Source organism: Trachemys scripta, chromosome 6, assembly GCF_013100865.1.
Source record: "Trachemys scripta elegans isolate TJP31775 chromosome 6, CAS_Tse_1.0, whole genome shotgun sequence".
In the NCBI taxonomy this organism is placed as follows: Eukaryota; Metazoa; Chordata; order Testudines; family Emydidae; genus Trachemys; species Trachemys scripta.
In genome coordinates, this window is record NC_048303.1 from 66,023,972 (window position 1) to 66,042,480 (window position 18,509).

General features: G+C 42.2%; 1 long non-coding RNA gene across 1 annotated transcript in view; it reads left to right on the forward strand.

The window, feature by feature from the left end:
* The window catches only part of LOC117879216, a 55,470-nt gene that overhangs the window by 10,337 nt on the left and 26,624 nt on the right, over positions 1-18,509 (forward strand). The window contains exons 2-3 of the long non-coding RNA XR_004646200.1: positions 6,842-6,929; positions 9,597-9,678. This is a non-coding gene — a long non-coding RNA (uncharacterized LOC117879216). The remainder of the gene's footprint in view (positions 1-6,841; positions 6,930-9,596; positions 9,679-18,509) is intronic.

Genomic DNA, 18,509 nt, shown 5'->3' on the forward strand with positions numbered 1-18,509 from the left:
GGGGGGGGGGGTTCTAGAGGGCAGTTAGGAGCAGGGGTCCCAGGAGGGGGCAGTCAGGGGACAAGGAGCGGGGGGGGTGTTTGGGAGTTCGGGGGGGGGCTGTCAGGTGGCAGGGGTGGGGAGAGGGATCGGAGCAGTCAGGGGACAGGGAGCAGAGGGGTTTAGCTGGGTCGGGAGTTCTGAGGAGGGGGCTATCAGGGGGTGGAGAGTGGTTGGATGGGGCGTGGGAGTCCCAGGGGTCTGTCTGGGGGTGGGGGTGTGGATAAGGGTTGGGGCAGTCAGGGTACAGGTAGGGGGTAGAGTCCTAGGGAGCCAGTTAGGATAGGGGGAGGGTCTCAGGAGGGGGCAGTCAGGGGACAAGGAGTGGGGGGAGGGTTGGGAGTTCTGAGGGGGGAAGTGGGAGGGGCAGAGGCTGGGCTAGGGCAGGACAGGGGCGGGGCTCTTCCCGTCCTCTTTTTTGCTTGCTGAAATATGGTAACCCTACATTGTACAGACATTAAAAATTAATCCTCACAGTACCCTTGTGAGATAGGTGGATTGGATTATCCCCAATTTACAGGTGGGAAAACAGATAGAAAAGTGCCACACCAACTCAGTGGCAGAGTCACTATTAGAAGTCAAGATTTCTTGACCCCTAACCCTGTACTCATTCCTCTTGAGCATACAAGGTTTCCATTCACTGTTTCTCCCACAGTGTAGTATATGTTCATTCACACTGTCGAGTATGGCTACAGTCTCACTGTGAAACACACACATTCTGCACCAAAGTAAACAATGCATGATCAGTAACATACACCTAACTGACCATATGTTGGATTCAATGGTGTAGCGGTAAGAAAAGAAGTGAATAAAAGTAACCTAAACAAACTCCATATCTCCCAAATGAAAAAAGTGAGTAAACTCTGTTTACCTATGTTTATCCTCCACTGCTGACTACTGGATCCAACCAGTAGTGTAATTGACATAATTTTTTCTAAGCACAACCCCACCAGCCTCACAAATGATATTTTTAAGATTTCTGAAAAATACACTATCAAAGTAGAACAGACAGTGTTATCTCATTTTACATTAATGCGCTACTCAGTCTTAAGCTGCACACTGTACAGTCCAACAAATTCTATGATTTGAACCGATGACATAGTAACAAACATGCACTTATTGTAAAAGATTCATATGCTTAATTTTGTATAATGCTATTTTGCATCAGTATTTGGATTTAATGAAGATTAAATTGGAAAAATTTAACTTAATCCTTATGCCAGTCTCCCTTACCTATCCACATGTTTTTTCCCACTCCTAGTTTCCTTCAAAGTAATAAACATTGACAACTCACTCAGCAAAATGGTAATTATATTTGACTCAGTACTAGTACATTCTAGTGGAAGAAGTGAATGGAATGTGAAAACTAGCATGAGTCACTCTTCTCTTTGTGCAAGTTCAGCATTCGGCTTACTTTCATGATATCAACTGCATTATATCCCTGAGGCTACAGTTGGCTGAGTTTTCACATATTCAGTAACTCAAGTGTTGCTTAACAGCTATAGCACTTGTATTGTATAAAGTAATAACTACAAATTGTGCCGAATACTAAGTACAATGATGAGATTATAACTTGTAAATACTGTATTGCAAACTTTAATAAGGTTAATACATTACTGATGATAGCACTGATGGTAATAGAAATAGCTTGCAGGCTCAGATTGCTCAGTGAGGTCATAAAGAACATAAGAATGGCCATACTGGGTCAAACCAAAGGTCCATCTAGCCCAGTATCCTGTCTTCCAACAGGGGCCAAGGCCAGGTGCTTCAGAGAGAGCGAACAGAACAGGTAATCATCAAATGATCCAGCCCTTGTCACCCATTCCCAGCTTCTGGCAAACCTAAGTTAGGGACACCCTCCCTGCCCATCCTGGCTAATATGCTGTCTTCCGACAGTGATCAAGGCCAGGTGCTTCAGAGGGAATGAACAGAACAGGTAATCATCAAATGATCCATTCCCTGTTGCCCATTCCCAGCTTCTGGCAAACAGGCTAGGGACACTTAGAGCATGGTGTTGCATCCCTCCTCATCCTGGCTAATAGCCACTGACAGACCTATTCTCCAAGAATTTATCTAGTTCTTTTTTCAATCCTGTTATAGTTTTGGTCTTCACAGCATCCCCTGGCAAAGAGTTCCATGGGTTGACTTTATGTTGTGTGAAGAAGTACTTCCTTTTGTTTTGTTTTTTAAACCTGCTGCCTATTAATTTCATTGGGTGACTGCTAGTCCTTGTGTAATCTGAAGGATTAAATAACACTTCCTTATTCACTTTCTTCACACCAGTCAAGATTTTACAGACCTCTATCATATCCCCCCTTAGTCGTCTCTTTTCTAAACTGAAAATTCCCAGTCATTTTAATCTCTCCTCTTGTTTCATACCCCTAATCATTTTAGTTGCCCATCTCTGTACCTTTTTCCAATTCCAATATATATTTTTTGGGATGGGGTGACCAGATCTGTACACAGTATTCAAGATGTGCATGTACCATGGATTTATATAGAGGGCAATATGATATTTTCTGCCTTATTATTTATCTCTTTCTTAATGATTCCCAACATTCTGTTCGCTTTTCTTGACTGCTGCTGCACATTGAGTGGATGTTTTCAGAGAACCATCCACAGTGACTCCAACATCTTTCTTGAGTGTTAACAGCTAATTTAGACCCCATCATTTTTTATGCATTACTTTGCATTTATCAACATTGAATTTCATCTGCCATTTTGTTGCCCAGTCACCCAGTTTTGTGAGATCCCTTTTTAACTCTTCGTAGTGTGCTTTGGACTTAACTATTGTGAATAGTTTTGTATCATCTGCAAATTTTGCCACCTCACTGTTTACCCATTTTTCCAGATCATTTATGAATATGTTGAATAGTAATAGTCCCAGTACCGACCCCTCAAGGATACCACTATTTATATCTCTCCAGTCTGAAAACTGATAATTTATTCCTACCCTTTGTTTCCCATCTTTTAACCGGTTACTGATCCCTGAGAGGGCTTCCCTCTTATCCCATAATGGCTTACTTTTCAAAAGTCAATTTAAATTAAACATTTTTTAAATTTATATTTGTTTTAGCAATCTAGAACTGTTATGTGTTTTGGTGTAATTTGCATTATCCTTATGTTAAATTTGCATTATCCTAACAAAACATTTAATTTATTCATATCTCGTTTGTGTTGCAGGTCAAAGTGAAAATGAAAAGACGAAAAAACAATGCAACAATTTTTCCACTCAAAGGCCTCAAAAACCAACCAAGGTGAAAAACACATCAAGAACCAAGAATATATCAACATGTCATCTGAAGGTTCAAGTGGTGTATCTACATTCGACCAGCCCGAAGCACAAATACAGCTACCTACTGAAGAAGCATTGTCTCCAAAACCTAAAGGCAGTTCCCGATGTTTGTCGATCAAAGTGTTCCCATTTATTGAAGTTACAAAAGATGGCTACTGGTGCACCTCTTGCAAAAAAGTTTATGAAGAAGGAAAGCTTTCCAATGGTATAATTGGTAAAAGTGGAGGAGCTTGCTTTGTCAGATCGATCAGCAAAGCCAATGCTAACAAACTACGTGAAAAGGCTGCAAAACACCAGGCCTCTGGAGTGCATCAACATGCAGAAAGTCTTATAAGCCCACTTTCAAAGCCAATTTTAGAAGTAGTTAATGAGGCTGTTAAGAATGCTGGAGACACAGCACAGTTCATGCGAACAAACATGGCTGTGGCATCATACTTTCTATTTAAGCAAGAGATACCACACACTAAAAACTGGAGGCCAATGTTAAGTGCGTTGTCACTTGTTCATCCTGAAGTTGAACACTGGTTCCGAACAAGACCAGCAAATGCTCACTATCTTTCTGCAGAAAACTCAACTGACTGGCTAGAAGCATGCGGTGCAACAGTGAGAGACTCAACAGTTGAAAAACTCTCTCACCACATTAAAAAAAATTTCATACATGACTGATGAATGCACTGATGCAAATGGGCATCAAGTATTCAGTCATTGTGTATGTTATCTTGATGTCAATGGTAGGCCAGTAGATGCATTTCTAGATGTTCAAGTTATAGAAGACACATCGGCTGCATCTGTGACAACCCACATCTTAGAGTTAAATGCATGTCAGTTGGACCCCAAACAGATTGCTGCTTGTGCATTTGACGGAGCTGCAAACTTCTCTGGAAGATATGGTGGAGTACAAACTTTGCTCAGAGAAAAGTGTAACTCTAATCTCTCCTATACACCCTGAAGAGGCCATCTACTCCAGCTAGCGCTAGCACTAGCTGCAGACTCTTCAAAAGATATTTTAAAAGCTATACATTTAATGTCTTCATTATATTCCTTTTTCAGCAAGAGTCCAACAAGCCTGATTATCTTGGAAAATATAGAAGATACACTGGGACTGAAGTTCAAATTAGTCCAACGTGGGAAAACGTGCTGGCTTTTTCATGAGTGATCCTTGGCTGTTGTCTTAAAATTACTCCAGCCGTTAGTATTGGCTTTGGAAAGTATCTACCAAAATGGGATGGATCTAAGTTATGAGGCTGGTGGATTACTTTTGCTACTACATTCAGTGAAAACTATTGCCATCCTGTCTCTTGTAAGTCTACTGTTGAAACCACTTGGGTCATTAAACAATGCCATCCAGGCATCTCTACAACAGTAGTAGATCTTTGTCCAGCAATATACGCTACATTTGGATCAATCCAGAAAATTATCCGTTGAAAAAGTACTGGAAGAAGCAAAGACTTTAGTCAACTTCTGGACTGATGAAGGCATTTATATTGAATCCTTAAGTGAAGAGGACAAGAAGTGTTTGTTAAGACAACTGAAAAAGTACACAGACTTTATTCTTAAAAATCTACAACAGCGACTTTTAGATTCTACTCAATCTCTACATAGCTTTTACAGATCCCTGTCCTATAAAATACCGACAGTTGATCGGAGTGAGGCACTACCAGCAATGGGGCTGTCATGTGCTTAGGGCAGAATAGAGAATTTGAACACAGAGTGGAATATTGTACGACGAATGAATGAAGATTTGACTTCAACTTCTTTTTTATCATCACTAGTGGCTCGACCCGATTTTTGTGCTATGTTTCCTGGGATGAAAGAAGTAGGAATTCATCTCTTGCTACTCCCAGTCACAACAGCTACAGTTGAGCGTTCTTTTTCATCATTGAATAGAATTTTGTGTTCTGAAAGAAGTCGCCTTCTGCCTGATCATGTGAATGAACAAATGAGCATATCAATTGAAGGAATGGAAGTACTGGACACATGAGAAGCCACCAAAGACGAACACATTGCATTCAAGAAGTCAATTAGGAGTTGTGCAAAATTATAACAAGAAACCAAGAAGGATGTAGATGATGTGCTTCATAGAAGGCTTGAGTAGCTAACTTTTATTTATGTAATGATTTTAAAACATGAGTTAAATCTAATAAAATGGTCTTGAAATAGTTTTCAGTTTTTATGATGCCATACACCACACCTTAACCTTCACGGTCTTGCCCCTCATCGGCCCTGCCCCCCCGTAAATTTGAACACCTCCCTAATTTCAATTCCTGGGGAAAACACTGGCTTACTTCCAATCCCAAAGGACCAGTCACTTACCCCAGGTCAATTGCACTCAGATCTCAAACCAAAGGCAACGCTTGTAGCCAATCCTGTAACAAACTAACTGAGTTTTTATTAACTAGGAAAAAGAAATGAGAGTTTTTTACAAGGTTAAAGCAGGTAAATATATACACACAAAATCAGGTACAATCTTAAGTTCAAAAGATAATAGAAGCTTCTATAATAAGCAAACTTTTACTTATTCTTACTTATTTCTTACTCCTTTAGGACTAAAGCCTCCCCTCTTTCTCCCTGCGCCCCCCCCCCCCAAGCCTTGGGGATCTCTTGCTTATGTTTAGGAATCTTGTATATGTTTAGGAATCTTTGCCCCTTAGGGTCTGGCCAGCATAAAGAGTCCTGTTTCTCCTTAACAGGCATTTTTATTTCCTTCCCCCAGCACTGATGGGATGCAAGCTTGTTTCCCCTACTCTTCGGGGGCCTGGGGGAAGCAATCAACAAAGTATTTTGTCTGATGGTGGTAGACCTTCTTTTGTTAGGGAGAAGATGACATCTCTTGTGGTAAACTAGCATTCAACACCTGGTAATGCTTCTCCTGTGACTTTGGGGGATTTACTGTCTTAGCAAATATTTCTATAGTTAAACAGCAAACATTACCTTATAACGTGGGATACAGATACAATAAGTAGGATCAATATATGCAGCAACCTACAAGCATTCCATAAGTCTAACCAGTAAACACATTTTTAGAATTCTAATATCTCATTTAATAATACTAAAACACAGGTGAGCCAGACTGGTTTTCAGCTTTGCATATGTCAGTATTCAGTGAAGCCTGGGGGCCTTGGCAACAGCTGGCACCTTGTCTGCCAGCGTCACAGTAGGAATGGACCTTTTCACTGCAAACTACCACATTATTATAGACTACTATTCAAACATTTGGGGACTACCTGAACTGTCAGACACACAAGAACAACCCTCCCAAGCCCAGAGGAAATCTCCTTAGTTGCCAAGAAACTTGAGTTAAAAAAAGTTGTCGGTATATACATGGTGATATAGACTTTATGGGGGATGGTAAGATAAATAGCTTCCCAGCAAAGCGTGCTATTGTATGACTATATCTAGGAACTTAGAGAACTCTACTTTCAGGAAGTGCTTGATGAGTGATAACAGTGTATGTGGAGGAGGGCCTAAAGCCTGAATGTTGCATTCTTTCCTTATGCTTGCACACAGAACAAGAGGTTTTTATGTGTGGACAGAAGGAAGATTGAGAGCAACACCCAAGTAAGAGCCCAGTTGAACACTGCAGTAAAGCTATACCGTAAGAGAGTTTGCAAATTGCATTATTCATACTTTCTGATTGTCCTTTTTTTGTACAAACAAACCACTTTCTCTAATAACTAAGGCCTTGTCTACACTACAGAGTTCTGTTGACAAAAGTCAGCTTTCGTCGACAAAGCAGTGGAAGTGTACACACTACAATGCCCTTTGTGTCGGCAAAATTGTCCTGCTTTGCCAACAAAATAAAACCACCTCGACGAGAGGTGTAAAGCTTTTTGTGACAAAGTTATATTGACAGTGTCAGTCTAGACCAGTGGTCCCCAACATGGTGCCCGTGGGTGCCATGGCACCCGCCAGGGCATCTATGTGCGCCCGTGTACTGGCCGGCAGACAAGCTTCCGCTGAAATGCCGCCGAGAAGCAGCAACGTCAAGAGGCATCACCGCCGAAATGCAGTGTCATCACGAAGCGTCGCTGCTGAAAACGCCTCTTGATGCTGCTTCTCAGTGGCATTTCAGCAGCGATGTCTCTTGACGTTGACGCTTCTTGGCAGCATTTTGGTGGATGCTTGTCCGCCAGCCACGATCATCAGTGGTGCCCGCCAAATGGAAAAGATTGGGGACCACTGGTATAGACACTGTGCTTGGTTATGTGACCGTAAATGGCCTCCAGGAGGTGTCCCAAAATGCCCATCCTTACTACTCCGGTCAGCAGTTAGAACTCTGCTGCCCTGCACCAGGTACACAGGAATCCACCCTTCCCCCTTCAAGGTCCAGGAATTTTTGAAATTCCACTTCCTGTTTGCTTGGCATGGAGAGCTCATATTGCGTCTTCCCAGCTGACCATGGTGGCTCCACACACCAAACTCTCTCCAGTTTGGAGCACACTGGAGCTGTTGAATCTGCTGAGTATATGGGGAGAGGAGGCTATGCAGTCCCAGCTCTGTTCCAGCCAGAGGAGCTTTGATACCAATGGTCAGATTTCCCATGGCATGTTGGATAAGGGCTACAAACGGGACATACAGCAGCACTGTGTGAAGATCAAGAAGCTGAGGCAGATGTACCAGAAGGCAAGGGAGTCAAACCGTCGCTCTGGTGCTGTGCCGAAGACCTGCCGCTTCTATAAGGAACTGGACACCATCCTTATTGGTGACCCCACCTCCACTGCCAAGAGTCCCGTGGATACTTCAGCGGGACTGAAGATAACGGACAGAGGACTCAACCCGAGGGATGAAGTCAGAATATCAGGATTGGAAGGGACCTCAGGAGGTCATCTAGTCCGATCCCCTCCCCAAAGCAGGACCAATCCCCAGATCCCTAAATGGCCCCCTCAAGGATTGAACTTGTCACCCTGGGTTTAGCAGGCCAATGCTCAAACTACTGAGCTATCCCACTGCTTTGTTGATGAAAGCTAACTTTTATCAACGGAACTCTGTAGTGTGGACAAGGATGTTGAGTTGAAGGACAAGATGGGACAGGCAACAGGGTTGTCCAGGACCATGGGGAGCCAGGAGCTCTTCTTGACCCCAGAAAGTTTGAGCTAGTCCCAGAACTCTGTCTCTGGCACACATGATGCAGGAGAGGGGAGCTCTAGTAAATGATCTTTTAAAGTTGATGCTGCTCAGTGTTATAATGTAGAGCTGTCCTAAAATATAACAAAGCAAAGAAGTGAGTGAAGGGATAGAAATGTACAAGCATAACCCCTGAGTTTCTAATCTGTTGCGGGGTGCCCCCCGGCTCTATCCAGGCCCTGCCCCTACTCCACTCCTTCCCCCAAGGCTCCACCTCTTCCCACTCTCACTCCGCCCCTTCCCCACCCACTTCCGTTCCCTCCCCCAAGTACACTGCACTCTCACTCCTCCCCTCTTCCCCCCAGCACCTCCTGATGCTGCAAAACAGCTGATCCATGGCAGGCAGTAGGTGCTGGGAGGGAGGGGGAGTCACTGATCGGCAGGGCCCGCTGGTGGGCAGGAGGCACTGGGGGAGGAGGAGGTTCTGGTGGGGGGCTTTTCCCATGGGTGCTCCAGCCCCGGAGCACCCACTGAGTTGGCGCCTATGAATACAAGACTAGCTGTGTTTGCATGTGCTTCACATTCCCCTGTGCATCTAAGCAGTGTGGTGGAACAGTGTGTTAATGTACACTGAGATTTCACAGGAATCCTCCAGGGAGATCTCTAGGAAACATTCCTGGAGGTACTCATCAATCTTCCGCTGAAGGTCCCTTGACAGAGCTGCTTTGTTCCTTCCCCGGTTGTAGGAAACTTTCCCATGCCAATTGGCAATCACTTGTGCAGGGACCAAAGTGGCACATAGGTGAGCAGCGTAGGGACCCAGTGTGAAGCCACATGCTTCCAGGACATGCACTCTTTCATCCTTGCTTACCCTCAAGAGTGAGATATCAGCTACAATGACCCCTGCCTGTGGAAAATGATGCCAGAATTTACAATTTTGTCCCTAGTTGCCTGCAGTGAGCCCCTTACAAAAAAAACCACCTAGACCTTTGACCCATCTTGAGGCTCCCCTCCCACCCTAGGCCAAACTCACCATGTTTAGGGCATTCGCTGAGCTCTGTGCTTGCCAAGGGACAGTGAGAAACTGATTCATATGTAAAAAGGGGTGTATTTTACCATAATGATTTAATGCTGTAAATGCTCTAACAATCATGTTTCTGTTTATTGTTTCTTGTGCTTCTGCATATGTGATCTTCAGCGGAACCCCCTACACACCAGTGGAGCACTTCTGCCAGATAAGGATGCAACTGAGGAGGAGCATGGAGGACATGTTTTGAGAGGTAAGCCAGTCCTTGGAGGGCAATAAACAAGAATGAGGGGTGTGGAGAGAGACTTTAAGAGAAAATTATAAAATAGGCAAGATGGAAAGGAGAGCCAGGAGTGAATTTTATTGGGCTAGGAGTGGATGATAAAAGTGACAGAGGATTACATGGAGATGTTAAAGTCCCTAATCATGTTGCAGGCAGAATTCATGTGTGCTCCCTCCTGCCCCTTCGAGCTGATACAGAACTGCTTGCCATGCTCTCCCCAAACTCCTCCCACTCATTCCTTCCAGCCTCCCAGCCCATCTTGGTCCCCTGTTGACTCCACTCCTTGGACAGCTTTCAGAATGATAGCTGGACTTACACACAGCTATGAGAGCCTACCCTGCCCTTCACTGTTATCTCCCTTCCCACCAAGCCTTTTGTGTGTTTTGTATGTATTTAATAAAAATATACTTTCTGAAAGATAATCTTTATATGTCTCCTATACACAGTGGTTGCTGCTGAAATTAATACACAGTGGCAATTGGATCATTTGCAGACTACAAATCATGGTCAGGAATCATTTAAAATTTTCATGCAAGGTGGCAAGTTAAAGCATGGCAGAGAGCTATATAGAAAAACACCATTACTGGTGGTCATTGTCAAAATGCTGCCTCAAGGCCTCTCTGATGCAAATAGTCCCCCATTGTGCCCATCTAATAGCCCTGGTATCTGACTGTTCAAAATCAGCCGCCAGGCGATCTGCCTCCGCGTTCTATGCCGGGGGAAACTTTTCACCCTTAGCCACACAAATATTATGCAATGCACAGCAGCTGCTATGATCATTTAGGTCTAACCTGTCATAAAGGCAGCGCCAGCGCACTTTTAATCTGCCAAATGCACATTCTATAGTCATTCTGCATCTGCTCAGCCTACTGTTGAAGCACTCCTTGCTGCTGTCCAGGTTTCCCGTGTAAGGCTTCATGAGCCATGGAAGTAAGGGGTATGCTGGATCTCCTAGGATCACTATGGGCATTTCAACATCCTCCATTGGAATGTTCTGATCTGGAAGGAAAGTCCCAGCATGCAGCTTTCTGAACAGGCCAGTGTTCCTGAAGATGCATGTGTCATGCACCTTCCCTGACCACCCCACGTTGATGTCAGTGAAATGCTCACAGTGATCCACAAGCATCTGCAATACCATAGAGAAGTACCCCTTTCTATTGATATACTCTGTCGCAAGATGGTCCAAGGCCAAAATTGGGATCTGCGTGCCATCTATTGTCCCACCACAGTTAAGGAATCCCATTGCCGCAAAGCCATCCACTATTTTATGCACATTTCCTTCCTTCTTAGAAGAATGTGATTAATGGCCCTGTGCCACAGGGCTTGAGCAGGCTCAGCACACAGTTCCAGGAAGGTGGCTTTCTGCATCCAAAAATTCTGCAGCCACTGTATGTCATCCCAGGGCTGCATAACTATGCAAATACACTACTCAGTGCTTGTTTCCTGAGCCTAAATGCAATGGTTCACCAAGTGCAGATGCTCTGTGAATGCCAAAAGTAACGTGGTGTTGTTTCTTTCCATGGCACACAGCAGGTCAGGCAACTCTGATTCCTGTTCAGATTGGGTGCTCATGATATACTGCATGACCAGCCGTGATGTGTTCATAACAGTGACCACAGCAGTGGAGAAAAGTGCAGGACCCATCCTTTCAGCCAGAGATGGTGGGCGCACAGTAAATAGGGGCCATTGAAAAATGCTGCAAAATGCAGTAAGAAACCCATGGAATGATGAGACGTAAAAAAGTGCATCATGGGATGTTGAGCCCATACCCAAGATGCACTGCGATCCATTCCACCTTCCTGCAAGTCCTAGCTGCAGAAAATGGCAAGTTGCACAATGGGATAGCTACCCACAGTGCACTGCTTTGACTGTCAATGCTAGAACACCGACTGTGGATGCACTCCGCCAATAGAAAGAGCACTGTGCGAACATGCACAAGTGATGTAATTATAGTGCATTTTGATCGCTGGCATAAATTAAATTGACAAAACTCTGTAATGTAGACAAGGCCTAATATTTACTTTTGTTTCAAGAGGGACTGTTGTCAGATTAAACGTTGTCCTAAGACTTTAACCTCGTCCTAATGACTCGGTTTTACATGTGGGAAATTAGTTTCTTTCCATCCACTTCAGAAGTGTTTATCCAGATGACAATATGTTTACCCCTTCAGATGGGACTCTGGTTCTTGTTGATTATTTTTTTTTAATGAATACAAAACCATTTTAGTTTGATGTGTTTTGTTTTCTTAATTTTTCTAAACTGGAACAGCTGCCCTGGGCAAAGTCATTCACTGTCCATTAAGATTTTGTTTTCCTTTCTTTCATGCCCAGATAGGTCATTTCTGTTCATGTCTTACACTGAACACATTGCAGTGCATTTATAAGTCATATCCTGCTTCTCTGTGTATCTTCACTGCCCAGTTAACCCAGTCTCTTATTCAGCTGGTGCTCCAACCTGGTTCCCAAAACCTCTCATCTGAATGTACTGATTCTTTCAGCCTGAGCTAGCTGGCCATCCTGGGGCATAGGCAAAGCCTGGGTTCGGCTTTCACGTGGACTGGTAACCTGCCCACTTTGCAGCAAAGATGCAGGCTAAACCACTGGAGTGTTGATAGTCCTCCAGTGCCTTCCCACAATTTCCCCTGTGTCTCCTGCTTAATCCTTACCCCAGTCTCTTCATTGTGTTCCCGAGCCATACACCAAGTGTTCCACTTCTCAGCTCCCTCCCCATCTCAGCACTGTGGGCCTGTGCCATGTACTGAATATACCCATTCCCAGCTCCTCTGTGCCATGCACCAAGCATGCCTGAACCCAGTGTCCAGCACAGACCTAGTTTATCATACATACTGTTTCTTAGTAGTAGCTCAGCAAGCCTATATCAGCAGAGAACTAATTAATGCTGGCTGGGACTCTTTTACTGGCCTCTCTGGTGCCATTTTCAATGTCGCAACTAGTTGCTCCCAGCCCCTCATCACCTTCTGGACTTCATATCCCTGACATAGTACTGCCCATCAAACTGCCATGAGGCAGGACTTGTATAGATGGCAGTGGGGGTGCATTTGTAGAGTGCTGAACTTCCTTAAATTGATCATTAGGTCCCAGACACAAAGCAAAAATATCAGGTTGAGAGTGTTAGTGTGCACAGCATGCAAACCACTTGAGTAGAGGATTTGAACTCATTGCTCTTGGCTTTTAGGAATAGCACTTTTTCCCTTAAACCAATTGAGTACATTGGACGTCATGCACAAAAGAAGTTCTGAGGAAGCAATAGCTCACATAGATGTTTTATTGTCTGTAAGCAGAGGTACTAAAGCTTGTGTAGCACTATAACTTAGGAAACATTTCTAAATTGGTCCTTGGTACCATTCAGTAGCTAATCTCTGGGGCAGTGTATGCTATGAATGTATGATGGCCAGAGCTTTAGATTTTCCTTAACTCTGTAGTAAAATAATGTTGTTAGAATCTGAAAATATGATCAGCTCATGTTAGGTGGTGTCAAGAAACCCTTGAACAAATGACCCAGTGACTTGCATTTCTTCACTCACACTGGTCTTCTATAACTTTAGGAAGTCTGCAGCTTCCCAACCATTTCAGGTTGTGTTCTTGTTGGAATCAAGTCAGTCCCTCTAGAGAGGGTATGATCTTCTGCTTGTTTCCTAACTGACAGATGGTACCCCAGATGGAGGCCTCTTGTGCAACGATCCTTCTCTCCCTGCAAACCTGTACACCAAAATTCAACAGGAGTGACAGGGGGAACGCGTTGCAGCAGCCTTGCAGCTGCTGCATTACTGGCAATCAGTCCTTAATTATTTATTACCCAACCATGCTGCTAATGGGAATCATTTATGATAGGGAGAAGGCCTTTCAAAGGGAGTAAACTGCAGGCAGCTGTGAGTGAGTGAGTATCCTGAGCAGGAAATGGTTGGTGTGATTCCTGAAGTCCTAGGAGGCTCTCCCATTCTGGAGATCTCCTTCCATGACCCTATGAGGAATGCAGCAAACTTCCAGCATAAGCCTGGCGGAGTGAGCCTGATTCAGTGGCCCAGCCAGAAAGATGGCTCAAAAACCTCTAAGTGGACAACACTGAAGCAAGAAGGTATTGTTGAGTTTTTTCCCTTTGAGTTGGCTCCAGGAATGAGTTATTCTTGGGGTTCTGAGACACAGGAGTTTGTAATAGCAGAACCATTGGTGCCAATGGAGCACTGATACAGCAGAACAGCTGTCTGCATTGACTGCCATTGCAGCCACCTCTATTATTATTGTTATTTAAGTGCCCAAAAGGCACCTCTACCACCTACATTTCCAGGTGTAGGTCAACCACTGTAGGACAGCAGTGGAAACTCCCTGTATCATTCTCTAGGAAGCTAGAGGTTACCATCCAACACCTGCTTCCTTTACTAGTGCCTGCTCTTGCTAAATTAGAGCAGCTCCAAAGCAGAGAGAGACTATCACGACTGCTAACTGAATCGTCTGACAGCTTGCACTTCCCCATCAGCTACCTATGTCTTGCCTACCTATCCTGGCCCTCTGCCATGGTCACACCATAGGGCAGAAGGATCCTGGCTGTGCAAGACCAACTAAAGATCCCCATGCCACCACTAATTGCTTCTGTCTCTGCTTCATGCTACAAATAACAACTCTTTAACTCTTAAGAAATTTCACGCAAGTTAGAAATGGCTACTTAAAAGATTCCAGAATGTTGCCCTACTGCTTCCTTTTACTGTAAATTTTCTCTTTTAAAATACATGTTCAGGTGAATCATTTTGCTATAATATCTAGCACCTACCTACCAGTGAGAATGGGAAACAGGAGCATTACCTAGCTATCCATATTGCTAAAGCACACCAAACATGAATCGGCAAGGCTAATCTAAAAGCATTTATGATCATATTATTTATGCATACCATATACTTAGCTTGACCAAAAGTATTTGGAAACTTTCAAATATTTTAATAGCAAACAAAGTAAAGAAAACACAAAACTGAAATAATTTTTACCAGTCAACATTGTCCTGATTCATCATTATTTAGGTTTTTAAAAACGTCTTTAACTTCAGTCCACTACATGCATCCGGAGAAGTGGGTATTGACCCACGAAAGCTCATGGTCCTATACGTCTGTTAGTCTATAAGGTGCCACAGGACTCTTTGCTGCTTTTACAGATCCAGAGTAACACGGCTATTCCTTTGATATTTAACTTCAGTAGGACTACAGGATTGAAATAAAGAGGACAGGATTTCATCCATAAAGAAAAAAACTAAAGATCTTTAAAAAGTTTCTTTACAGGAGGCACTTGACTTGTGTGTCTGTCTCTCTCTGTCTCTCTCTCTCTCATTTTGCCTGCATCTGCTCTGTGGAGGTAAAATGACTCAGCACGCCATACACTTCCCAGCGGGGACGTTGGCAAACCCACTTCTTGTTCTTAGATTTTCCTATCACTCAAGTCCAGCTGTTTATAAAATGTGCCTGCTCTCAAAATTCTCTTGACTCCCAGAGCCTTAAAACAAATAATGTCCACTAACCAATATTGGAAATGTAAAATAGAAGAGAGTGCATCATTCATACAGTAAATACAATGGGGAACAACAGAATAATAACCTTCTTCCAGAAATTACATTAAAAAAAAAAAAACCTAATACCAATTATATTACAAGCCATATCTATTTGTTTCTTTACTACACACAGGCCCAGGATATTAAAGAGACTAGGCGGGTGAGGTAATATTCTTTATTGCACAAACTTCTTTTGGCAAGAGAGACAAGCTTTTGAGATCTAAGTAAGCTTGAAAGCATGTGTCTCTCACTAACAAAAGTTGGTCCAGTAAAAGATATTATCTCACACACCACCTCTCTCTTGGCTCTCTTTACTGCACACTATTTTCATGAGCTTATCATTAGTATTTTTTTGACAATTTTTCCAGCATAAATCTCATGAACAGCGGGGAAAGAAGAAAAGCAAGTCAATCAGACCAAAAAACTTCACTGCCAATAAGGAAATCCCCCATATTACCTGAAGTTTGGAATATGAGGCGATCATCTCATCTGTATTTCCCCAAACCCAAGTGCAAGCACACAGCATGTTTCTTTTTTGTGAGACAAAAATTTCAGAAGAAAGCACTGATTGCAGATTAAGATTTCATTTAATGATTAATGTTCTCCCCTTTTTGTTGTATTTCAAGCATTTGTTGGTTTTATTCCAGTTCATTTTATACCTGTAGCTAAAACTTACTATATCTCCCATAACATCTTTAACCAATGATGCACTAAAAATTCTGCTATATCATTATTCAAGCTTGTTAAACCATTAGCTTTAATAATGTATACACTGGTGTGCAAGAGAAATGTCAAATAATTAAAGAGATTTATTACAGGTAAGGGATACTGAGCCGTGTAATTCATGAGTAAAAGTTGATAACTCATATATATTGAGATATATTTGGCTACATATATACACATTCAATATATTTTCACATGCAATTTTTAGAATGATCTTAAACTCAAATTCTCACAAATATGATTTATGGAATTATCATACTTTAAAATATTCATACAAGTATTTTATATATGACAAAAAATTAGTAGATGTATATATTCATACTGTGTATATAATATATACACAAACATCTATTTATCCCCCTCACACACAACTTTTTTAGTTATTTTAAAATATAATCATTCCAAAAAGCACATTTGTAAAAGTTTGCACTTAAGCTTGTTACAAAAATGGCAAAGCACAAAGAATTCTATTTCACAGGGTAATTTCTGAGAAAGTTTAAAGTAATTGAAAATGGGACGTTAAAATTAAGGTGGCCAGTCAACTTTAATAATAGCATCATTACTGCAATACTGTACATATAAATGCATATGCATTATTATGTTTAATTACAAAAACAACAAGGAGTCTGGTGGCACCTTAAAGACTCACAGATTTATTTGGGCATAAGCTTTCATGGGTAAAAACCTCACTTCTTTGGATGCAAGAAGTGAGGTTTTTACCCACGAAAGCTTATGCCCAAATAAGTCTGTTAGTCTTTAAGGTGCCACCAGACTCCTTGTTGTTTTTGTAGATACAGACTAACACGGCTACCCCCTGATACTATGTTTAACTAGTAGCTTAAGCTAGTAACTTTAATTAGTTCATCTCTCCTCACTTGAGTTATGTCTTGCTCCTTTAACCTTGAGTAACATTTAAACACAGCATATATATTTCAACAGAAATGCTTACTTATTTCCAAAATGTCCATAGTTAACAGATAATACATTCGCTCCAGTGCAGAAGGCCAACACAGACCATATAACCACTTATGACCCATATTTACAGTTCAACATGAGTCTTAAGTTGTGTGAGGCTATGTGAACTATTCCTTATGTAGCAGAAAGCCAGGCAGGAGTGAGCTGAAGGTTATATGAAAAAGCTTGACAGAGAAGCGGATAAAGTAGCTTTAGGGTAAGTACAGTTTTCCTCATTTTAATAAAGCTTCTAGTTCAATGTCAGAAGGAGAACTCGTTGAACACTTGAAAAAAATTCCTGGGAATTTTACAAATTTCAAACACATTCTGTTTGTTTTTGAAATAGACCATATTTTCATTTTCTAAGTTTTTGTTGGATTTTTTAGATAGAATTTTTCTTGTTTACAAAATGGGTAATTTTGTTAATTAAATCTTTCAATTTCAAAATCAAAATGTGTCAGTTCAGAAAGGGAAAATTTTAAAAATAGAAAGTTTTGACTTTGGAAAAAAAATCCTTCAATACAACTAAGTTGACCAAGCAAAACTACCATTGTCACAAAAATATCACCATATTTACCATTAATTGGTAGCCAGGTTGGCTGTCTTTACTGAATGGGTATGGAGACAGAGCTACCTTTACATCCTTCTCGTCAGGATTGAGCCTTATTGGTGAGGCAGCTTGGGAAAGCTTGCCCTGCCACAGCCTAAGCGGTATCTTTTCTGTGGGTAAATGGGAATCTCTGTTTATATTATAACATTCTGACAAGTTAAAAACAAAAAAAAATTTTTTTTTAAGTGGAAAGGGAAAAAAATGACTTTCTCAAGTTGAAATCTTGAAATGGACATTTTCAGAGAGGACAGAAAGTACTCCAGAATTAGGAGTCCCTTTCAGTTTCAGAGGGGCAGAAGAACAGAAGCAGAATTATTTATTGACTCAGTAACCAGTGGATCATCAAGGGAAAGAAGTTTTTCAGAGCCATTGGCCCCACCAGTAGTTGATGTGGTATCATTCTCCCCCAACTACTTCTACTCCCGTAGTTCCTTGAGTCCTTGCTCAGCAGCCACCAGAAGTTAGAGACCTCACCAATAGCTAGCTGCCTTTTCCCCAGAAAACTCTCTTTACCTGCCAAAATTCAGCAGAGGATGAAACGACTTGCTCAGAAGTGGGGCCCAGCCTCTAGAGGTTTCTCGGAAAATCATTTTCAGAACAGGACAGATGTTTACAAAGACAGAACGCCAGGAGTTCCAATATATTTCCACAAGCAAACTCCATTTTTTCCCCTATTTAGTGTGTTTATTTTCTGTTTGTCTAAGGTCTCATCTACACTACAAAGTTTGCTGGCAAAAGCGGCCTTTTGCCAACAAAACAGGGGAGGTGTACATATTACAAAGATACTTTTGGCAGCAAAACTCTGCTGTTTTGCCTACAAAATAAAACCACCTCAACAAGAGACATAAAGCTTTTTGAGGCAAAGTTAAAGCGAAAAAAGTGTCAATGCAGACAGTGCTGTTTGTTTTGTCAACATAACTGGCTTTCACCAGTATCCCACAATGCTTGCAGACTGCTCTGCTCA